Here is a 17,985-nt window from a genome sequence, read left to right on the forward strand (position 1 = left end):
CACTTATAAGTAGGGTATAAAAATGCTTAAAGAAATAAATATAACATAAACAATAAATAATGATTAAATAATATAAAACATAGATTCTTACCTTTTAATAACCTTATTATCATGCCAAGAGTTTCACCTTATCATCTCAACTTTAGGAAGTTAGCTATTCATTATTCAAAGTGTAAAACTTTGAATATGAAATTAACATGCTAATTGTATTTAAATGAAGAAATAAAGGAAAAATATAGAGAGAAATATTATGAACTCAAAGGTTTGTTCATAGAATGAGGGATATCTCAATACATTACAATGCACCCCTATTTATAGCCAAATTTGGGGAGACAACCACAAATAAAATATTATTTTTTTACACATAAGTCTTCATTGGTGTTCCAAGATATTATATTATATTACACATCACTTTTGAAAATCTTCTTCTCCGAATTTGCTTCTTCACATAAAAAGAAACATGTGGATAATTGAGTTGTCTAGTTGTGATATTTTTTTCAAACCATTTGACTAATTAATTTGAGAGATATGGTCAAAATATTAGAGCATGATAAAACTGTCACTCCTTTGGTAACTTTATTTGTTGCTTAATTTGATCCCAATTTTGTGAGGATTTTTATCTCATGCTTGTCAACAATATTGTAGATATTATAATCAACTTTCTACAGGTCCAAGAATCATCTTAATCCCATTTGCAACGCCAAGTTTATTCTTGTTTTATCGAACCTGTAAAAAATAGTAAAAACTTGTAATTACACAACAACTTATATTTTATACAATTTATTATAAAACATATAATATTTAAACATTTAATAAAACAAAAACTATATATTTATATTATAAAACATTTAATTAATGTATAATTTTTATGTTTATCAAAAATTAAAGCAGTAAAAACTCACATGCTTGAGGCGTGACTTCTTGAACTTCTTGAAGTTGCAGTAACACAACCCTTTGTGGATCATTGGCTCTGATACCAACTGAAAATTATCCTACTTTTTAACTTTAAAATCATACTATTTTTTTTACATACATAATTTCGAAATTCACCATTTAAAATAGCTTAATATTTTCATAAATCAAAATAATTTAACATTTAAAATCTCAAGTTCATTAAAATTCCTAAATCTTCAATTAACAAAATTCAATTGTAACCTTTAACATGATCATAATAACTTAAAAATAAAGCATAAAAATCTCTGATTAACTCATTAACAAAATCCTTTAAAACTTTGACTATCAAGCTAATGCGAATAATAAAGTCCTCGGGAGTGTACTTCTGGACTCGATCCACTCAAGTGTCAACGCCTCTCTCAATATCATCATCACCTGCAACATTCAAATCCAGTGAGTCTAATGACTCAGCACGTTCTAAACATGAGTAGCAAATAATACATATACAAGCACAAGCATTAAAATCATACTTTTACTCAAAATAGACTTGTAAGCATAATTTTATCATAAATCGTCAAATCGTAAAACTTTGGGTGAAGTTTGATCCTTTAAAGTTACTAGTCATTATCCTCTAGTCGACTGATCAATATTAACTCACCATTGCGCATGGGGACGAGCACTAGGCACCGACGTAAAATAAAAATACGATCGTTGGGCTCTCTCTTGGGCCTTCTCCTTCACGATATTCCCAAAAATCATATATCATATCCTTTTTGTCACTGTCAATTTACATTCTTCAAAATATTTTTCATTTTCTTTTTAATCATAAAATATCGTGTCATTTTCACATTCGAAAAATAGCATTTTAACAGTAAAAATTGCACAACTTTATCATAAATCATAAAATCCCATATTTTCATTGTAAACGTTTTAAAATATCATTTAGCATGCGTTATGATTCTTCGGGACACTGCCAACCTTTTTTGTACTACCAAAGTGTAAAATGACTGTTTTGTCTCTGGACTTAAAATTTCTCGATTTTTGACCTTTTTCCACTTTTATTGTGTAACGTCCGAAAAACCAACCTACGTAAACCGCATGCATGCAAAATTGTTTTAATTTCTTAATTATTTTATTTAATTGATTTTAAATGCTAGCATGATATTTATTATACGATTAAATGTATGATTGCATGATTAAATGATAATATGACATGATTACATGAAATTTAAGGATTTTACCCGAATATTCGATAATCTGCAAGGGAAAGGAGACCGGGAACGACCAAGACAAGAATGTTTATTTTTATTTAAATATGTGCAAGGCTTCCTAATATGATTTAAAAATAATTTAATTTTCCTAAAAATGTTGGAGTTTGAATTATTTGACGAGTCGAGCTCGATTTTTCCCGAGAAGCCGGTTTTGGGTAAACAAGGAGTTTTAAAAGATCAAAAATATTATTTTATGAAAACTTATTTTATAAACTATTATGTTTTAATTAAATAAGTGTTATTGGGCCAATTTAATTAATTTAAGTAGTCTCAATTACCATTAAGCTTGTAAAGCCCAAAACCAAAGCCCATTAATATGTTAATTAAATTATAAATAAGTATCATAGGTCTTTTAAATACCTTGTTCCACACCCAATCAGCCGTGAAACACACCACACACACAATTCAGATTTTCGAAAATATTGGGGAAGAAAAAAGGCTTGTGATCTTCGTCTTCCGGTCGTCCAACGTCGCACCCTCGCCAAAGATTGTATATTCCAGCGTTATAAACGCAAAGGCACGTTCCTAAACTTTTTTAAACATCATACAAATCATAATATGTGTGTGTTTATTGATTATGCATGAAAAATATTGGTGTTCGATTATTTTACGATACGTTACGTATTTTCAAAGTTTTAACGATTTTACGCTTATTTTGAAAAAAGTTTTTGAATCCAACGAGTACGCTGCCAAAGCCTTATAAAATATGAATGATTATTGGTCAAAACATGTTAAATTAATAGAGAATACAAGCAGAAATCGTAGGAAACAAGATAAAGAAGGAGCCGTGGGGTTTTTGGTGGCACATGAGTCATGTAACTTGTTTCTTTGCATGGGTTGTTGGGGCTCGTCCAAGGCTCGTCCAGGGGTAATGGTGGTCTCGGTCTAGGGCTATGAAGGGTCCTAGGGTGGCTAGGGTTCGAGTTATAGGCTTGTGGAAGGAGTCCACCCGAAGTGGGACTCCTCCCATATTCACGCATGGCCACTGCACAAGGGGGGCTGCGGCTTGGTAGGGGCTGGGCTTGGTGGTCTGGTCGGTACCCTAGGATGGTCCAAAGAGGGGTAGAAAGGGACAGGGCTCGGTGGTGGCTCGAGCAAGAGCCCACGCGAAGCAACACACACACGCCCGCAAGAGAATGCGCAGGCTATTGAACTTTTCAGGCGGCTCGTGCGTGGCTCAGAGGATTGGGCTGGTGGTGGCTCAGGTCTGGGACTGGTCTAGGGTCAGTAAAGGTCATGGATGGTCAAGTGGTTAAGGGCTGGAGGAGTCCTAATGGGCTAGGAGTCTTGGGCGAAGGAGGCACCATGTGCGCAGGCTTTGGGTCAGATTCCAAGCAAGTTTGAGCAAGCTAGGGCTAGGTTCTTTGGACTGGGCTTAGTCAAGAGAGTGCCTAGGAGAGTTGGCTCGGGTTTGGCTTGAGGTGGCTTGACCATGGCTCGAGTATTTTAGGAGTTGGATAGGGTGGTTTGATCACGGGTCATATTTCAAATTTAATAAGGAAAAATTAGAACCATGGGTCCACAGGTGTGGTTCATGGCTCACAAAAGTAGAATAAATAATAAAAATGTTATGTTTAAAATTTGGGATCAAAATAATGAGTTTTGGATTTATCCGGGATTTAATCGCCTCATGAAACGCTAATATAAGAATTAATTAAAAAGCCTACTTTTATACTTCATAAAATTATGGAAAATTATATTTAAGCTTAAATAATTATTTAGAATAATCTCATGTCATTAAAAGTGAGAAAAAGATAAATTCGAGAATTTTTACGTACATGGGCAAAACGGTAATTTTACACTTAGAAAAATACGTAAACGCTTGGCAGCGTCCTGAAGAACCATAATGCTTGTTAAATGATATTTTATGATTTAAAATGATGATTTTGATTATAACTTGTATTTTTATGATTTATTGTAAAGCTGTGCAATTTTTACTATTTAAAATGTTATTTTTGGAAACCTGTGTTATTTAATGATTTTTAAAGAAAATAAAAATATTTTGAGGGATGTGAATGGACTGTGATAAAAGATATGATATATGATTTTGTGGGGATGTCTTGAGGGGAAAAGGACCCAGAGAGAGCCCATTTACGGGAGAAGGCCCCGAGAGAGCCCATTCATGGGAGAAGGCCAGAGGGAGCCCATTTATGAGAAAAGGCCCCAGAGGGAGCCTGTATATGGGAGAAGTCCCCCGAGGGAGCCCCGACGATCTTATTTCCATGGTGGAGCCTAGTTCCCATCCTCATGAACCATGTGGAGCTGAAGACTGATCAGTCGACCAAAGGATAAAATCTAGTCACTTTCAAGGATCAAACATCACCAAAAATGATATATGATTGAAAGCTTATGATTAAATTGATTTTATGATATATGATTTATGATGATGATTAAAGCTATTTTTAAATGATTTTTAAAGGATTTATTTATGCTCAAAAGGTATTTTAAAATGTTTTTACGATTTACGATTTATTTATGTTTAAAAGCTATTTTAAATAAAAGTATGATTTTTAATGCATATTATTGTATATGTATTATTTGCTATTTATGTTTAGAACGCTCTGAGTCTTTAGACTCACTAGATTTGTATGATGCAGGATTTGATGATTTATGGGAAGCGCTGACACTTGAGTGGATCGAATGCAGCAGTACACACCCGAGGGCCTTTATGTTTTCACACTAGCTAGATAGATAAATGATTTAAAGATTATATTAATGAATTTTATTAGAGATATTTTTACTGTAAGTTGATCTTCGCGAATTTCGATTTTGGAGTTTTGGTTAGTTGATGATTTACGATTTATTTTATTCACTTCAGATTTCATATGTTAATTATTATGATTGTTAATTATGTTAAGTTATTTTATTTAGTTTAGTATTTTAGAATTTATTATTTATGATAATTAAAAAAAAAAGAGGTCATTTCATATTGACTCAAGACTATCCTAATTAATTATTTAAACTTAAATTTGACTTCTAATATTTTTATTTAACGTAAACTCGAGGATTTCGATTTAATTCCTTAATTACTAATTCGTGAAGCGTTTAATTCCTGAATTAATTAAAACTTAAATACTTTATTTCCAAACTTTAAACATCGACTTTTCATACCTAAACGACCCTCGTGAACCATGAACCGACCCCCCATGGACCATGGCTCTAACCCTTAACCATTAAACTCGAGAATTCGAACCCTAGCTACCCGTATCGAGCCACGGCGCAAATCCACTGAGCAAACCTTGACCATACCTAACCCTAGCCCTCCTGGACCCTCGTCGCACCCTCCTAGAACAACACACCAGCACTGAGCTTACAAGACCAGCCGCACACGACTCTTATTATTTCTTAGGGTTGCGGCCTTCTCCTATTACGCCACCACGAGCCACGACCGCACCAGCCTCAGCCTTGACTCTGAACCACCATCCCTAGACCCTACTGGACATGCCTAGACCAGCTGCAAACCACCCTAGTCGTAGCTCACCAACCGTGCTTGGGGAAGAGTCCTAGTTCATGAGGACTCTTCCCTAGCTGTTAAAATTGAGTCCTAGCCATGCGAGGACACTTCCCAACCCTTGACCACATCCAACCCGATCCCTAGCCCTGCCCTGGCCGAGCCACGCGTAGCCAAGCCACCTAGCCATGCCATCTTCCAAACGTGTAGCTTAGAAAACCCTAGGACTCTTCCTACTAGCCAAGTTCGACTCCAGCCCTCGTCTCCACCTTAAATTGTCCATGTTCCACTCATTAAACATCCTACATTGGCAGCCAATTCTTTAGAAATCATAACGTTTTTCAAAAAAGTGTAAAATCGTCAAAACTTTGAAAATAATCCTATCGTTAAACGAATCACGCTTCAATATTTTTCATGCAAAAGTAATTAAAACAAGCATAATATGGGTTGAATGATGCGTCAAAGGAATTTAAAAACATGCTTTTACGTATTAGAACGCTCGAATATACGATCGTTGACGTGGGGAGCGAAGAATAACGAACGAGCGACAAATTCTCCTTGTTTTCTCCCTTGGGATTTTGAAAATATTGGTGTGTGTTAGTTTTCGGCTGATATGCCCCTTAGAAGCCCTAGGTTTATATTTTATAGATTTTAATTTGCATGTTAATGGACTTGGGTTTTGGGCCTTTTAGTTTAGAAGAAATTGGGCCTAATAATCCCAGGTAAATTAGACCCAATAATACCTATTTAATTGAAAAATAAAAGTTTATAAAAATTAGTTTTCAAAAATAATACTTTTGTTCTTTAAAAGTCCTTTGTTTGCCCAAAAACGGCTTCCCGGATAAAATCGCCGGATAAAATCGAGCTCGTCTCGTAAAATAATTTGAACTCTACCATTTTTAGAAAATTTAATCATATTTAATCATATTAATAGGCCTTGAAAATATTTATTGAAAAATATTTATTTTATCTTGGTCATCCCCGGTCTCCTTTCCCCAGCCTATTATTGAATATTCGGATAAAATCTTCAATTTTTATGAGATCATGTCATCTAATCATTTAATCATGTAATCAGATCTTTAATCATATATTATGCATCATGTAAGCATTTAAAATCAATTAAACAAAGCAAGTAAGCAATTTAAATCGTTTGCATGCATGTGGTTTACGTAGGTTGGCTTTTAGACGCTACAAAATCATTGTGGAAGACAAGCCAAAAGCGCCCCGAAGTGTGTCGTGTGTATCATCGTTCCTGCACTGGCACATTTTGGTATAATGTGTATAACTCTTTAGTCAGATATTCAAATGACATGCATCTAATTGAAAATGAAATCCAAGACATAGAGCTACAACTTTCATGTTGACCAATTTTCCAAATTATGAAAGAAAGATGTCTGTTTTTAGCAAACACTGACAAGGCTGCATGCAGAGCGTACTCGAGCGGTCAAATTCTACCGCCCTAGCGCCGCCTGTACCGAAATTTTGGTGTTTCAACAGAAAGTTTCGCGCCCGAGCGATAAAATGTTAATGTTCGAGCGCTGTCTGGACAAAATTGTGAGTTAGCAACATGATTTTGTGATGGAAATGGATAAATATCGAGTCTTGAACCATTTTTCACCATTCCATCATCAAATCTCAAGGAGAAAAAAAGGGTTTACCAAGTTCTTCTCTCAAGTGATCCTATATCTTTTCTTCTTCCTCAAATTGAAGCTAGAATGGAACTCTCGACCACAAGAGCATCCTAGGGTTGTAAGTATTTGTCACGCCCCGAGACCGAAGCATCAGTGACATCCAGTATTGTTTAACAAAAACTTGAAAACAATAAGCCTCGTATCGAAAAGCCAAATAAACCAGTCTTTTTCATAAATAAAATATTGTCTTTACAATGACAACGGAATAAAAATTACATCAGAGTTTTGTGGAAGCTAAACAAAAGAAAAGGTAAAAATCTTGATTCTTGATCTTGTCGTTCGATCACCATCCCCAGAAAGCTTCTTGTTCCTCCTCATTCAGTTATTCTTCATTCTTATCTGAAATTTGTAAGGGGTGAGTGTTTTGTGAAACATTTAGCAAGTGGGGGTCGATCGATTTCCAAAAATATATATAGAATATAATCTTTAAAGCATTTCTTTTTAACACACTTTCGAAACTTATTACTTATCATAACGGAACCGAATCAAATTCGAATTATGAGACAAATATTATCAGACGATTCAGAGCAAATCAGAAACAGTTTAGAACAAACACAACACTGTTACGCATCTCGTTTATATGATCAAATTGTTCCCAATATGTTAGTCCTCTAAAGGGTGAGGCCAGAACACGCTTTTATACCCACCGATGGGGGCCAGACAGAATTACAATTATCGTTCCATTTCAAATCGATTTGTAACAGTGCATTATAGAATTCAGATTTATCGAACAGAACTTATCGAAAGTTTGAAAAGAATTCAGCGGAATCAAAGAACGTCGAATTCTGAAAGAACATAACATTCATCGATTGTAATTTTAAATCATGTAAACATTGTTTTTCGAAAAGAAGGACACACATACGAGCATGTCATGTTATTTTTATGCATAGTTTAAAATACAAGAAACATACGTAACAAAAACCCACTTACAGAAATTCGAAGACGTGGTCCGAAAATTAGCTTGATTCTTGAAGGAGGTTGCTTCCGAAAATTGAACAACACTTCGACGTATTACTTGAGCAAATTATGTCGTGAATCCAGCAGCACTTCGACGTAATTTGTTGAGCACACAAATTGCACGAAGCTTCTTCCTTTTTCTTTCCTTGCCTTGGCCGAATTTTTGAGAGGTTTGTGGGGGATTTTGAAGTGCATTTTGAGTGAGGTTTGGGGAGGTATTTATAGGTGTACACATGCTTTTTCCCCTACCCCATTTGGACTTCCACCTTGGTGTGCAAGCAAGGAAATAAATGTAGTCAAAGCTATTCCAAGCATCAAAGGTCACCTTCGTTTATTAAAAGGTCCATTCTTACACAATAAATTTTTCCAAGACTCCTAGCTCATCCCTTAGCTTCCTTGCTTGTTTAACTCAATGGTCATCTCTTGCATAATAAGTTTGTCCAAAGCTTTAGCTCATGGATAATTCTTGCTCAATAAATTTGTCCATTCCCTTAGTTCCTCCTTTAGCTCCCTTTTTGGTCCTTTTAGGACAAGCATGGTTGAACTTCATTGAGCTAAAAGATTGAGTCCTTGAGCTAGAGGTTTACTTCTCCGATGACGACTCTTCGATTGATGTGGTTTCTTATAGCATAGCTTCCCATTGAGCAAATCCCCGAGCTTTTGAACTACTTCCTCGAGCCATGTTAGCTAAAAATTATGTTTATATTTGAGATTTATAGTTAATATTAAAGTTGTGAGCTTAGTTTCGAGTTTTATTTCTTACATGATTTGCTTCGGAAATTCTGGATCCTCACATCCCACCCTCCTTATTTGAAGTTTCGTCCTCGAAACTTGGATCAGCTCGCTCTTGTAAAGAGATGAGGATATTGAGTGTGCATCCTTTCTTCTAGTTCCCAAGTTGCTTCCCGTTCAGTATGATTTGACCACTGTACTTTGACAAATGGGGTTGTTCGTTGTCTCAACACTTGATCTTTGGTGTCCACTATTCGAATAAGGACTTCTTCATATTTCAGCTCTTCGTTCAAGTGTCCTTTGATCACCAGTGGTGCAAATTTAAGGATGTGACTTGGGTCTAGGATATATTTCCCCAGTTGTGAGATGTGGAAAACGTTATGAATTCTGGACATATCTGGTAGCAAAGTCAGTCTGTAAGCTAGGGTTCCTGCTTTCTCCAGTATCTCGAATGGTCCTACATATCTTGGATTTAGCTTTCCGGACTTACTGAAGCGAACCACTCCCTTCATAGGGGAGACTTAACATATGCCATTTCACTGATCTCAAATTCCAAGGGTATTCTCTTTAAATTTGCCCAGCTCTTTTATCTATCTTGAGCTGTCTTGAGCGTTTCTTTGATTATGACGACCTTGTCAATAGTTACTTGAACAAGATCAGGTCCAGTTATAGCTTTTTCATCCCAGTACAGAGGTGATCTACACTTTCGACCATACAGTGCTTCATACGGAGCCATTTCAATGATGTTGTGGTAACTGTTATTATAAGCAAATTCTATCAGCGGTAATTGCTCGCTCCAATTCCCATGAAAGTCCAGAGCACATGCCCGCAACATGTCCTCAAGGGTTTGAATTGTTCTTTCAGTTTGGCCATCAGTCTGAGGATGATAAGCCGTGCTGAGAGTGACTTTAGTTCCCATGGATTTTTGAAAACTCCTCCAAAATCGTTATACGAATCTTAGATCTCTATCAGATAATATACTTGCCTGAACTCCGTGTAATCTCACTATATTGTCTATGTATAGGGTGGCTAATTTGTCCAAGTTGTAATTCATTCGAACCGGTAAGAAATGTGCCAATTTGGTCAATCTGTCCACGATTACTCAAATCCCATCGTGACCTTGTCCTAATTTTGGTAGTCCTACTACGAAGTCCATGGAGATGTGTTCCCACTTCCACTTGGGTATCTCTAGTGGTTGCAGTAGTCCTCCAGGTCATTGATGTTCTGTCTTGACTTGTTGACATGTTAAGTACTTGCAAACAAAGACAGATACGTCTTTCTTCATTCCATTCCACAGTAATTATTTTTCAGATCTTGGTACATTTTGGTGCTTCCAAGGTGTAATGAAAATTTTGATTTATGTGCCTCGGTCATTACTTTCTCCCGAATAACATCGATATCTGGCACACACAACCGTCTTTTCATCCAGAGAACACCATTTTCATCAATCTGAAATTATGGGGCCTTTCCTTCTTGAATTTGTTCTTTAATCTTGAGGATAGAGGAATCTTGGCTTTGCTTCAATTTGATTGCTTCTTTAGAGCATGGTTGCGCTGATAGAGAAGATAAACTTACTTTCCCAATGTTCCTTCGGCTCAAAGCATCTGCCACTTTATTCGCCTTACTCGGATGGTAATTGATTGATAAATCATAATCATTCAGAAGTTCAATCCACCTTCTTTGCCTCATGTTTAGTTCTTTTTGTGTGAAGATTTATTTGTGGCTCTAGTGATCAGTAAATACTTCTCATTTTACCCCCATAAAGGTAATGTCTCCATATCTTTAGCGCAAATACGATTGCAGCTAACTCAAGATCATGAGTTGGGTAATTTTGCTCATAAGGTTTTAATTGCCGTGATGCATAGGCAATCACCTGACCTTCCTGCATAAGCACACACCCTAACCCTCTCTGTGAAGCGTCACTGTATATTGTGAAGTTCTTTCCATCCTCAAGAAGAATTAGTACTGGTGCATATGCGAGTTTCGTCTTCAGGGTTTTTAAGCTTTTCTCACATGCTTCATTCCAAATGAATTTCGAATTTTTCTGTGTTAGTTTGGTGAGAGGAATGGCTATCGAAGAAAATCCTTCAACAATTTTCTATAGTAGCCAGCTAAACCCAGAAAACTCCTTACTTTGGTTACGGTTTTATGTTGTGGCAAGTCATTGATTGCTTCTACTTTCTTACTGACACCCCTAATTCAGAGATTATATGGCCTAATAACGCAATACTTTTACGGCAAAATTCACACTTCTTGAATTTGATATAGAGTTCTTTTTCTCGCAGTGTCTGCAAAGTGAGACGCAGACGTTCTCGATTTTCTTCCTCACTTGGTGAATACACCAGGTTATCATCTATGAAAACTAACACAAACTTATCAAGGTATTGTTTGAATACACGGTTCATAAGGTCCATGAATGCTGCAGGGGCATTTGTTAGACCAAAAGACATTACCGTGAATTCGTAGTGTCCATATCTTGTTCTAAAAGCGATTTTAGGGATATCCTCTGTTTTGACTTTCAGCTGATGGTAACATGTTCTTAGATCTAATTTTGAGAAAACCTTGGCTCCTTTTAGTTGATCGAAAAGATCATCTATCCTCGGGAGTGAGTACTTATTCTTTATTGTGATTTTGTTTAACTCCCTATAATAAATGCATAGTCTCATGCTTCCATCTTTTTTCTTTACAAACAGAACTGGGGCTCCCAACGGGGATGCACTAGGTCGATTTGTTTCTTGTCTAATAACTCCTGAAGTTGCTCCTTTAACTCTTTAATTCAGCTGGAGTCTTTCGGTATGGTGCCTTTGAAATTGATGCAACACCAGGGACCAAATTAGTTTCAAATTCCACTTCTCTATCGGGTATAGTACCCGGAAGTCCTCACGAAAAACATCTGGGAATCCTTGGACGACTGGAATATCTTCCAACTTTGAGGCATCTTCTTCTTTGACCTCATTGATCATTGCAAGATAAATTTCTTCGCCTCCTTTTAAGGCCTTCCAGGCTTTTGAGGCAGATAGAAGAGATTTTTGTTCTTTGGATTTCCCGTGATATATGATTTCCTCTTTAGTCGGAGTCTGAAGTCTAATATTTTTCTTTTGGCAGTCTACTATGGCATGGTGTCTAGCTAACCAATCCATTCCAATAATGATGTCAAACTCAATCATATTGAGTTGAATCAATTCTGCCTCAAAAATCTATTTACTGATACAAATTTTACAGTTTCGATATACCTTGTGGGTTTCAATTGTTTTACTTGCAGGTGTTGCCACTCTTAACGGTTCACTAAGATTTTCATGCTCAAGTTTTAGCTTCTTAGCAAATCTTCTAGATACGAATGAATGTGTGGCACCACAATCGAACAAAGCATAAACAGGCATTTCATTGAGTAAAACAGTACCTTCCACCACCTCGTTGGTGTTATCAACTTCCTCCTGGGTTATAGCATACACCCGAGCGTTAATCTTGTTTTCATTTTGTTTCCTAGGTCCAGTTCTTTTGAAACAGGCGCCCGTTTTCCTATAGCATTCCCCAATGTGATTTTGTTGACAAGTAGGGCACCACTTCCCTTCCTTTTTGCCAACATTGGTAAAGGTTCCCTTTGGTAAGCATCTTGAATAGTTTGGCCTTTTGAACTTTGTGTTAGAGTAGATGCCCTATAAGCCAACCGTTGGCTGGGGAATTTATTGACTCCAGTGTAATAAACAATCTTTATTTTAATATAATTTACCTTTTAATGGTTTCGTTATACTTTATCTGTATACCGATGCAAGCAGCATAGATAAAGTCCTTGATTATGCTTTAATACAAATGAATCGTAATTCGATGTTGAAACTCATTTGTAAACACTGCATATTTGAAATTCGTTCCTAGTCGATTCAGCCGCCTAAAACAGGGATAAAGGTCGCTTGAGCTCGAGACTAGCATCTGTGATGTTGTGTACTGCGTTTCTTGGTAAGGGCATACAGATGCCCAAACATGCAGATGGGTAGTCATATGATGATTATACCGAACAACCCTCCATCGAACTTTCCAAGTGGTTATCATTCATCGAGAGGATAAGTCTGTGGTTATGATTGTGCACCATTAGTCCTTACGACCCGGGACAACACTGAGGCTCTATAAGCTAGGGCTGTGCTTTGACTCGTTTACCGGCTCCAGGAGAGTCATCAGGTGGCGAGGTTGGGTATAGTTGCGACACATATAGGAGCCAGTGCATTGTAGTCGAGGATTCACCGCTCACCTACGGGTGTGGATATCCTATGTGATCTGAAGTAATAATAGTGCATGGAATCTCTGGCCAGAGTATGAGATGTACGTTGGAGAAGAAGTTTTTCAGATAGTACACGCGATGCCACTATTATATGTGTCACATAGTTATCGAATTAATATGCAACCCTCGATGAACCAATGGTTGCAGATTCGATCGGGATATATGAGATGAAGGGACCGTACTGTATGTTAATCATAATCGACTGGTTCTTGCAGGCACTATTAGTAATACCTAGGGGATCCTGGGGCGATGCTACTAGTTGCTCTTACCATGATCCGATGGGTGCAATCAGAAATGAGTTCTGACATTCTTGATCAAGGTGTTGATGAAAAGATTGAGGCTAACTAGGGTAAGCCCGAATAAGAATAAATGTTACTCTGAATCACAAAGAGTTGTGAACCCACGGCTAGCTGTATCCCTGAACCATTGAGGGTCACACAAGTACTTGATCCTTTGTTCCCGTTGAGAGAATAAATTCATGATGTTGAATATATATTATGATATAGTAAATTCAAGGAGTTGAATTTATGATAATTAAATTTTGAGAGAATAAATTCAAGTAGTTGGATTTATAAAATTTGAGAATTTAATTTATTAAACTCAAAAGTTGAGTTTATTAAATACTTAATTTTGGAGGTAATAAAATTCAAGGAGTTGAATTTATAATTTAAATAATAAATTCAAATGTTGAATTTATAAATGATTTAATTTATTAAACTCAAAAGTTGAGCTTATTAATTAATAAATTAAATATGGTGGGTAATATGTTTAGTGGGCTTGTAAGAGTACAAGTCCAACATATTAAATAATTAAAGTTATTAATGGACCTTGATTAATTGATTAAATTAGTTGGACTAATCTAATTAATTAATAAAACCCATTAATATTAATTATGCAATTTAGGTCAAGGCTATTGTTTTTTAAGGAAACAAAAAATGACCTAGCCTCAATTTTTATGCCAATTGTGATTCACAAGAGTTGCATCCAAAAATTCTTCCAAATATTTTTGGCCACTTTTCAAGAAAAAGAGATTTGAGTCCTCTCTCAAATTTTTAATCTCAACGTAAAAACTTCTTTCAAATATTCTAGTGCTATTTGAAAGAAGAACAAATCTTCTAGTCGTGGACCTGATTAGAAGAAAGGAGTCCTTGAAGAAAGTTCGTAGGGATTTCATCAAGAGCTATATCCGTTAACCCCGGATTAGTTGGAGACGTATGATTAATTCACCAAAGGTATAAATTCTAAACGCCCTACGAATGTTTTATGATAAAACCATTCGGGCAGCGGGCGGACAGCGAGGGCGGCTGCTCGGGATTGTCTCGGGAATTGTACTGGACTATTGGGCCTGAATTGTTTGGGCCTAGGGTGCAATTTTCTGAATTTTAAAATTTTTGGGCAAAATTGATATTTTTTAAAATTGGTTCAATTTTTCTTTTGGAAAATTTATAATTTTCTTGTAAAATAAATAATTAGAATATGATTTTAATTATTTATGGTAAAAATGAGTTTTACAAAAAATCAATTATTATTGATTTACTTGGAAATTAAATAAAAGGGTTTATTTAATTTATTAAATTCTTTAATAGTTGTGGTGGTTAGTGATAAATTATTAGATATATGATTTATCAGTTAATTAAATTTGTTTAATTAATTGATGTTAATATTTGATATTAAATGCATGAAGGATGATCGAGAGCCTTGACCAATATGTTAGGTGTATGAAGGAAGATCGAGGGCCTGGTTTATGGCCCGTTCCCACCCCATGAGATGTATCCCTTATGTGCCATGGCTATTTAAATGTAATTATTAGAAATAGTGGGGATCAAGACTGGAAGATGATGGGCCCGATGCACAGGATGAAGACATGTAAAATATTGGAAGCTCTTGTAATAGTTGCATTTGCATCCCTGCATTCACCTAGGTTTTGGACCTGGATCCAAGTCTGGCTCACATGGATCTAATAGTGTTGGCGATCTATCATCCTTATTTATTGTTGAATGTCATATTATGATATATATGCGATGTATAGTAGTATGCATGTATGTATATTATTAGATCATATAGTTGCATGAATCCGGCAAACATACAAACTCGTGGCACGTGATTTTTAAATTAAAATGATGAGACAATTTTAAAATTAAAATCCCTCATTTTGAATATGATTCAAAATTTATATCAAACCGTAAAATTAAAAATTAAAAGAGTTTAATTTTTCCTTGCCTTCCATCAACCGTGGTTGCATGTTGATCGCTACCCGCGTACAGTGTCTGGCTCATATTATTGGGGAGGCCTGGACGCCGGAAAGCTGGGACTTCCACTGGACATATGATGTGAATTGAGTGGAACTCTCATGACTTTGGCTCATATTATTGAGGGAACTCATGGCGACCGTCTACTACAATTCAATATTGATGGGTCGGTTTGACACGTGAAAATAAACGGCGTCATATTATTGGGTCCTTATTAAACGTGAGGCGAAACACGCAGAGGTTGCATAGGGATGCAATTGGATTCTACTTTTTAGAAATTATAATTGGCTGATATTATTCGGGATTATAATTGGCTAATTGAACTCTACGTGCCCACTAAGGAAATACGTTTCCCTTTTTCATCAGAGGGTGGTGGAAATGTCAAAATAGTGGGAGGGAGATTTATAAAATAAAATCCATATTTTATATCTTAAATTTATTTTAAAATAATCAGCAACAATTATTCTGTTTTCATATTAGTATATTTTCGATTTCGTCACGTAATACATTTTTGTTATTAACAAGCTAACCGAACCAAATTTTCAAGACTGGTTGAGAAATTGTTCTGAATTCGGAGAAAATGCATACACACTAACGTCAGTCCTGTTGAACTGACAAAGCATGCAAGATGGTAGGACCATAGTATGCAAGCTAAAGTGTAACATGATCGCTTATATGTCAAATGAACTGTAAGGACAGTTTGAGGAAATGTTGAATGCTGCTGACATTTGAATGCACTTGCAAGAGTTGCATGGTGCATGAAACTCATACGATGATGCACACTACTTTCAAGGAGCTCATGACTACACGTATGCAAGATGGGGCTTTGGTCCATGAGCGTGGTGTACGTATGACTAGGCTTATTGAGAATGTGGTGGGCCTGGAATATTTGATTCCTAACGAGTTACTAGATAACATCAATTTTTTGTCTTTCTCTTCCTCATTTGACGAGATTATGGTGAACTTCAATTTGAATAAGATAGATGATAGCCTTGAAGAGCTAGTGAATACGCTTATTACTTATGAGATCACCATAAAAGAGAAAAAATTGTTTTTATAATGGGCCTCTCGTCAGACGAAAACTGGCCCACAAAGTAAAGGAAAGAAATGTTCTGTCCCTCACAAGAAAAAAAAACAAACCCAATAAGAGGCAGACTCTGAAGGACACTAAAATGGCCTACAAAGCTCGATAAGTCAGAACATATTTATTTCACTGCAAGAAGTCTGGACATAAGAAATTATATACTGTTGGAAACTTAATTTCTGATGTTTGACAAACCGATTATTTATTGGAACTAACTGATCAAATATTCGATCTATACAGCTTGACTAACTGAAGAGTATCGCGCATATTATCTAAGGCAACCGAACCCAGCTGAACTGAACTTTCGAAGAAAACCAACTGATCAGTTGGAAACCGATCAGTTGATATATTCAGCCGTATGCTTCCTTCAACTAAACATGTCTCGGGAAAGAACGATAAACCGACAAAGAGACATAGAAGATTTCAACACCGCACTTAAATCAATACAGCTTAGAACAACGCATTTCGGCGAAAGCAGTTAAGACGCCGCATCACAATAAATGAAGGAAACAATATCCAAGGAATAATCAAGTAAAAAATCAACGGATACAAAGATTCAAATTCGCCTCAAGTTACCGTTGGAAATGAAGCATATAAATAAGTGAATAAAGCAGCTGAGAAAAAGAACAATCAACGCATTACTGAAGCTTGCTGTTACGCTGCTCAAATCACAATTCACAGCTCACGTATATCAGATATATCAGTAGCATCTAAAGCAACACTTTGAGCATGTTAGCACTTTGTAATTCAATCAAGAATATATCAGTTGTGCTAAGATCAGTCACGAACTGATAAAAGCTGTTGTATGCTAAGAGTTTCAGTTTTGCCAGTGTTAAGTCCAAACTGAAGTGGGTCAGTACAAGTCTTGTATTCGATCAAAGTCTTTTAGTGGAAATCCTATCCTTGAGATAGAAGGGGTGACGTAAGAGTGATTGAAATCTCCGAACATCCAGAAAAAATCCTTGCGTACTTTATTTCAGTTTTTATTCTATTTTTCAATCAGTTATTTTCCGAAACTACTCTTAGTTTAACTGATTGTCATTGACCAACAAGATTCCGAGAATCAGTTTGTCACCAAACTGAATTCAAAATTCGAAAAGATTCATTTTAATTGAGAGTGTTTATTCAACCCCCCTTCCTAAACACTCTTGATACGTTAATCGATCCTATCATATACGTCAGAAATGTTCTGAAAATGATAAGTGAATGTCCAAGTAAACATTATTCCAACAACAAACAAAAGAAAATTAGAAGATCCAAATCCCACACAAATATGGCACGCTGGACTAGGTCATATTTCCCAAATAAAGATGCACAAGCTAGTGGGAGAAGGCATGTTTGACTTGTCAGACATAAATTCTCTACCTACTTGTAAGTCCTGTC

The sequence above is a fragment of the Primulina huaijiensis genome, chromosome 13 (genome assembly GCF_012295235.1).
Source record: "Primulina huaijiensis isolate GDHJ02 chromosome 13, ASM1229523v2, whole genome shotgun sequence".
NCBI lineage: Eukaryota > Viridiplantae > Streptophyta > Magnoliopsida > Lamiales > Gesneriaceae > Primulina > Primulina huaijiensis.